The sequence below is a fragment of the Cervus elaphus genome, chromosome 5 (assembly GCF_910594005.1).
Source record: "Cervus elaphus chromosome 5, mCerEla1.1, whole genome shotgun sequence".
Classification (NCBI taxonomy): domain Eukaryota; kingdom Metazoa; phylum Chordata; class Mammalia; order Artiodactyla; family Cervidae; genus Cervus; species Cervus elaphus.
Genome location: NC_057819.1, coordinates 119,439,422 through 119,447,142, shown reverse-complemented (window position 1 = coordinate 119,447,142; position 7,721 = coordinate 119,439,422). Strand labels below are relative to the sequence as shown.

General features: G+C 38.3%; 1 long non-coding RNA gene across 1 annotated transcript; it reads right to left on the bottom strand.

Annotated features, from left to right (window-relative positions):
• Positions 1-235: 235 nt before the first annotated feature.
• On the bottom strand, positions 236-1,699 carry LOC122695276. Its single transcript, XR_006341336.1, has 4 exons — positions 1,575-1,699; positions 1,355-1,441; positions 465-621; positions 236-370 (listed from the first exon to the last, which is right to left on the bottom strand). It is a non-coding gene; the product is annotated as an uncharacterized LOC122695276 (long non-coding RNA).
• Between the last annotated feature and the right edge of the window lie 6,022 nt (positions 1,700-7,721).

Sequence of the window (7,721 nt, the reverse complement as noted above, 5' to 3'; positions counted from 1 at the left end):
GGACATCCCATGGTGTGGAAGCGGCGAGTCTGGTTTTCAGGTACAGAAAGCAAGGCAGAATCCCAGCCCCAAGACGACAACCACAAAGCATTCCTTTTATGAAGAAACTATGTACCTATCGCACTATACTTACGTGCTATAGAAGTACACAAAAGAAGTAGACAGGCCCTACTTTCAAGGCAGTTTTAATTTAGCCGAAGGATAAAGTAAAAATCTAGAGAATGATCACGAGGTAAAACATAACAGTGCATGGCAGAACAGAACAAAGAGCATCAGATGAGTAATCAGCAGATGCGGTAGAAGGGAATGGCTGAGTGAGGTAAATTCGTGAAAGAGGGAGTCTTGGAGGAAATTAATCTTGAGCCAGGCCCTGAAGGAAGTAATTGACAAATGTAAACTCGCCAGCTGGCTACGGGGAAAGCAGCTCTGTCTGCAGGGGTTGTGTAACTCAAATCTGCTCTGACCTGTTTGTGAAGATGCAGGCCAACTCTGAAGCTATTCAGCCTGCATCTGTAAGGCTGCACAAAACCACTGTTTTGGTCAAAAGAATGCAGTAGTTTGGCGCTGGGTACACCCTGTAGATGATATCATGTCTGTAGATGAAAGTGGAGCTAGTGTCACCTGCAAGGGAAAAAAAAAGAGTTGGAAAATAGTTTCTAGTAAGGCTTTTTTTTTTTTTTTTTCGCCTCTGTTTCCAAGGTGAATTTTTAAGATAAAGATTTCCATCTTGATTACAGCTCTTGGTAAATAAATGTCATTTAAAAACTCTGATTCCTTGCAGTAAAGTGCAGAACTTATGGCCATATAAATTCTTGTTATGTTAAACGTGCTAATTGAAGCAGAAGTCCTCCATAAAACACAAACAAATAAGCAAACCTACTTTTTGCCTCAGGATCACAAAGCTAAAGAGAGAATCCAAGAGGATGCAGGTGGTTCTCTCCTTGTGGAAGATATCAGCTAAAACATGGTCTTTAGCTATAACAAAAATACATTTTTAAGTTTCTTATTCTGGCAAGATAAAAGCAAATTGTAAAGAAACCACTTCTGTCAAGACTAGAAGCTTTGGCCTTATTGCCATTGTTAAAAGCAATCCAAGAAATACTATCTAAGGCTAATTTTGCTGCCCTTTTAAGAAAACTTTTGAAACCATAAAAAGCCTGTAATGAAAAAAAAAAAAAAAAAAAAACACACCAATAATCCTAATTGGAAGGACGAATTCCTCTTTGCCAGTAAGTATCAAATTACAATGTCGCCTGTCTGTGGATAAGACAGAGAACTGTGTTCTTTGAGGCTGCCAACCTCTCACTTGACAACCACTACAAAAATTTAACAATAAATGAAACTGACAGCCTACTTCACCAAACTGAGAATACATCTGAACTTCTCCAGAAAGACAGCCAGACTTGAGTTCATTTCCCTGGAGGCTGAGTTACAGCAACACCTAATGAAAACAATGATGGGCACATATTTATTTCCAAGGCATTGGTAGCCTGTGTCTGGTTCCAGTCTTACCGCAGAACCAAGATCAACTTTCACAGCTTTTCATTAAATGGATGGGATGTGAAATTACTCACATTGACAATCAGCGTTTGTAAGGGCTCCAGTAATTACGTAGTCCAGCACAGCAGGAAAGAGGCACTAACAAAAGCATATAGACAATTGGTTACCATCAGTTTCCTCGGGGGCTGGCACATGTACCTGCAGTTAAAAAAAAAAAAATGAGGTATTGGGTAAAGCCTATTCCTTCCAAATCCAACAGGCAGAATGCAGTTAGCAGGTGACTTCTCCAGCCATCTTTGGAAAGTCTGTGCACCCAAATCTAAACATAGTCAGGATGTGTGGGCTAAGAAACCAAGGACCTCACTGTCTGTCTCATCATTTCTGCCTACCCCACCCCCCTTCCATCGCTCCGTTTTTATTCTGCTCCGTTTGTGACATGAGAGTCAAAGGACCTCTTTCACAATGGACCATAGTGAACAGCTTCATTTTCATTTTCATCTTTTTTAAAATATATGTATATATATTTATGTACTTATTTATTTGGCCACACTGGGTCTTAACTGTTGTACGCAAGACCTTCCATCTATGTTGCAGCATGTAGGATATTCAGTTGCGGCATGTGGGATCTAGTTCCCTGACCAGGAATGGGACCTGGGCCCCCTGCATTGGGATCTTCACTGGAGATCCCCACTGAATCTGCACTGGAGCCATTGGATCTCCAGGGAAGTCCCCCTTCATTTTCATCTTTAAAGGCTTCCTACCTTCGGATTGGTTTTTAATCTCAAATGTATCTGTCTATATAACAAGGACAAAGAATGAAGACAAAGGTTAGGTAAATTAGGACCCAGGTAGAGAGCCTGTGGAGTGTGGATGTGAGAGAAAGTGCTCATTGTCTCCAGATCTCAAATTTGTCTTGCAGTCACCAAAAGATTTGTCTTGCAGTCCTGATTCAGGACTGAAGAAACATCCTTCTCAGGAAGGAGTCCACAAGGTCAACTTCCTCACTGTTACAAGAATGATTTATTTCCTCTAAAAGATTCCATCTAATTCAACCGAAAGCGAATTTAATTTTTTAAAAAGCCCTTTATGTGCTTGTATAAATATAACAAGTAGGAAGTTTCTATTAATATTTTGACAGTTTTGGGAATAAAGGTATAAGTGGGAAAATAATTCTCATGAAGTACATTAAAAACTGGATTAAAAATGCAGAAGATCAGGTTCATCTTTTGGAAAATTTGGTTTCATTTGGGATCTAGGCTGTCGATCTATCAATAGAAAGACTCATTTCTTTCATTCCTTGGCCTGTCCAAAGTTAAAATAATAATAGGAAAATATTCCTATCCATGTTTGGTATCAAAGAATTTCCTTTTTGCAGTCCCAAAAAACCAGATTGGAGAAGAAAACCAATAGTTTACTGAATGTCAAGCATTATGTTAGGTACTTTATATACAGTATATATTTCATAAATGTTATCTAATTTAATTTTTACAACACTGAAGAATTATTAAACCCCAGGGTGTCTGGCTTCTAAGCTTGAGATCCTCCCTCTCTATTCCATTATGGCACATGGTTTGCCAATTTTCTGAGAGAATACAATAAAATTTACTTGACAGTAAAATCATAATGAAAATAACTTAATCTTCTACTGTGATCAAAAAGGCACTTTATCTCCAAGTTTTATTTTTCTAAACAGCAACTGTCAAGGCTTAGTTTTATCTTATTACTTTTATATCCATCATAATTAAAAATAGAATAGGAGTAGGTTAGGCTGCAACTATATGATCCTATGTCATATTCTAATATCAAATTATTAATTGCTTTTTCTAATAAAATGAGAGGCCAGAAAAAAAAGTAAATATTTGGTTGTCCAGAAAGTTTATTCAGGTTTTTCCATAAGAGTGTACAAAATTGATTGTGTGGATTCCATATGTTATTTGGTATTATTTACTTCATTGTGTAGATCCATTATGACCTGCTCTCAGCATTTGGGCCTGAAGACTTTAGGCAAAATTATAGGCCTTAATCTCTCAAACATCTTGTTTTCTCTTTAACTGTGACCTTAAATGATAGTAGACAACACAAACAGGTTCGAGAAGGGTTGAGAAAAATTTGTAGATCTCAGCTGCCTAATAGATTTAAAAGAATTAAGTAATTTGGGGGTACATCCATAATTTCTGAGAGCATTATCATGGAAAACCACCACTCTTCCCCACTGAACATCCCTTAGAGAATATTGAGAGAGATTGCATTTTTAATGCCTTTCTCATCATCTTTCCCTCAAAACCCATTTTGCTTTTTAACTAGCTAATCTGTTAATTTTATCACCATTTTTTAAATCTCCCAGGATAAAAATCTTAGAATGGCATCTCCCCAAATGAGTTCTATGAAATACTAAGGCCCGTAATATACTAATAAGGTTCTACCAAAAGAAGAATCTCTTTAGGGAATGCTAGATTAAAGAAAATTACCCAGATTCCACTTCCAGTGATGGCCCAGGAGCTCATGTTAGACCAACCCTTCTGCAGAGAAAAACTAAATTCTTGAGAAAATGTAATTCTTAAATATAAACAAAAACTGGAAAAAATGAACGCAAGCAGATACTGAATGTGTCCAACACTATGTACAAGGGAATGGCATGGGATGAACTTTCCATTTTTACAGCTGTTGGCCCTCATGTAAAGCAGGCCCTACTGAGAGCTGCCCCAAGCAGAGTGGCTTAAACTCAAATAGAAACTCAGTATTACTGAGTTGAAGAACTAGAAGACACAATTTGGGTGACCACAGCAGCTAGAAAATGGAAGGAATTTCAGAAAAAGAACCAGAAAGGGAAAGGCCCACATTCTATGTATAAATTCTGCTCAAATATGTCAGATGTTTGTACCATGCATGTATGTTACAGACTCCAAGCAACCCTAAAAGTATACTGAGATTTCAGTTGATTCCCTTCTCAGAAAAAATAACAATTTGTAATTTGAGTTCAGCCACATTATCTTTCTACTAAAAAAACAAACAAACAAACTGAAAACTTTTTAAAGGGACATAATAGAATTCAGGATTTCTACAGTGGATTATTCTCAATGTCCAGGATGCAATCCAAAATTCAGCACACGAAGAAGTGTGATTCCTACTCAAGATAGAAGATAATCAACAGAGACCAACCCTCTAGATGACCCAGATAATGGGATTGCAGACAGTAATTTTAAAGTAGGCCTATATGGGGGAAGAAGCTAAAAAAAAGAAAAGAATAAATATATGTTTATGTGTAACTGATTCATTTTGCTATACCCCTGGAAATATTAATAACACAACACTGTAAATCAACTATACTCCAAGGCTTCCTTTGTGATCCAGTGGTTAAGAGTCTGCCTTGCAATGCGGGAGATGCTGGTACCATCCTTGATCTGGGAAGATCCCACATGCCACAGGGCAACTAAGCCTGTGTGCCACAACTACTGAAGCCCACGCACCCTAGAGCCTGTGCTCCACAACAAAAGCCACTGCAATGAGAAGCCCGCACACCACAACTAGAGAGGAGCCCCTACTCACGGCGACTGGGGAAAGCCTGCATGCAGCAGTGAAGACCCAGCACAGCTAAATATAAAAAAATAAATAATCAATTAAAAGCTATGCTCCAATAAATTTTTTAAAAATTTAAGAGGCCATTATAGCTAAGTTCAATGATTATAAGAGAAAAGAAGCTCACAATGAATCAAATGATATGAAATCTCAACAGAAAAATAGAAACTCTAGAACCAAAAAATATAACATCTTAAAATTATACAGATTGCTTCAGTGCAGAATTTTTAAATGTGTTCATGTGCATCATGAATGAGTAAAGTGAACTATGGAATTGCTTCCCAAGTTTCATCACAGAATACTACAGAACATCTAGAGAACACAGATAATGCTACCTTAGACATTCAAGTGAAGGTGTCTGTGATTAATCTGTAAACAAAAGCTCTGGGACTTTGGTTTGACTCTGGTACTGAATATTCTGTAGAGCAGATATATTTCTGAGATATGAGACAGAGAACAACTATGTATTAAGTATTTATTATGTGCCAGGCAGTATTATTTCATAAAATAATTTTATTGTTCTTGATTTGATATAAAGTATTTTCCTAATGAATTTGAGCAAACTCTGGGAGATGTGGAGGACAGAGGAGCTTGGCATGCTGCAGTCCATGGGGTCACAAAGAGTAGGACATGACTTAGCAACTGAACAGCAACATTTTACTAAAAAAAAAAAAAAAAAAAAAACTACACATGGACATCACCAGATGGTTAACACTGAAGTCAGATTGATTATATTCTTTGCAGCCAAAGATGGAAAAGTTCTACACAGTCAGCAAAAACAAGACCGGGAGCTGACTGTAGCTCATGTCATGAACTCCTTATTGCCAAATTAAGATTTACATTGAAGAAAGGGAAAACCACTAGACCACTCAGGTATGGCCTAAATCAAATCCCTTATGATTATGCCGTGAAAGTGACAAATAGATTCAAGGGATTAGATCTGATAGAGTGCCTGAAGAACTATGGATGGAGGTTCGTGACATTGTACAGGAGGCAGGGATCAAGACCATCCCCAAGGAAAAGAAATGCAAAATGGCAAAATAGTTGTCTGAGGAGGCCTTACAAATAGCTGTGAATAGAGAGAAGAGAAAAAGGCAAAGGAAAAAAGGAAAGAAATATCCATTTGAATGCAGAGTTCCAAAGAATAGCATGGAGAGATAAGAAAACCTTCCTCAGTGATCAGTGCAAAGAAATAGAGGAAAACAATAGAATGGGAAAGTCTAGAGATCTCTTCAAGAAAACTAGAGATATCAAGGGAACATTTCATGCAAAGATGGGCACAATAAAGGACAGAAATGGTATGTACCTAACAGAAGCAGAAGATATGAAGAAGAGGTGGCAAGAATACACAGAAGAACTATACAAAAAAGATCTTCACGACCCAGATAATCACAATGGTGTGATCACTCCCTAGAGCTGGATATCCTGGAATGTGAAGTCAAGTGGGCCTTAGGAAGCATCGCTATGAACAAAGCTGGTGGAGGTGATGGAATCCCAGTTGAGCTATTTCAAATCCTAAAAGATGATGCTGTGAAAGTAGTATACTCAATATGCCAGCAAATTTGGAAAACTCAGCAGTGGCCACAGGACTGGAAAAGGTCAGTTTTCATTCCAATCCCAAAGAAAGGCAATGCCAAAGAATGCTCAAACTACGGCACAGTTGCACCCATCTCACACGCTAGTAAAGTAATGCTCAAAATGCTCCAAGCCAGGCTTCAACAGTATGTGAACCGTGAACTTCCAGATGTTCAAGCTGGATTTAGAAAAGGCAGAGGAACCAGAGATCAAATTGCTAACATCTGTTGGATCATCAGAAAAGCAAGAGAGTTCCAGAAAAACATCTGCTTCTGCTTTATTGACTATGCCAAAGCCTCTGACTGTGTGAACCACAACAAACTGTGGAAAATTCTTAAAGAGATGAGAATATCAGACCACCTGACCTGCCTCTTGAGAAATCTGTATGCAGGTCAGGAAGCAACAGTTAAAACTGGACATGGGCCAACAGGCTGGTTCCGAATAGGAAAAGGAGTACGTCAAGGCTGTATATTGTCACCCTGCTTATTTAACTTATATGCAGAGTACATCATGAGAAATGCTGGGCTGGAAGAAGCACACACTGGAATCAAGATTGCCGGGAGAAATATCAATAACCTCAGATATGTAGATGACACCACCATATGGCAGAAAGCAAAGAAGAACTAAAGAGCCTCTTGATGAAAGTGAAAGAGGAGAGTGAAAAAGTTGGCTTAAAGCTCAATATTCCGAAAACTAAGATCATGGCATCTGGTCCCATCACTTCATGGCAAATAGATGGGGAAACAGTGGAAACAGTGAGAAATTTATTTTTTTCTTGGGCTCAAAAATCACTGCAGATGGGGACTGCAGCCATGAAATCAAAAGATGCTTGCTCCTTGGAAGAATAGCTATGACAAACTTAGACAGCATATTAAAAAGCAAAGGACCTTTGCCAACAAAGGTCCATCTAGTCAAAGCTATGGTTTTTCCAGTAGTCATGTATGGATGTGAGAGTTGGACTATAAAGAAAGCTGAGCTCTGAAGAACTGATGCTTTTGAACCGTGGTGTTGGAGAAGACTCTTGAGAGTCCCTTGTACTGCAAGGAGATCCAACCAGTCCATCCTAAAGG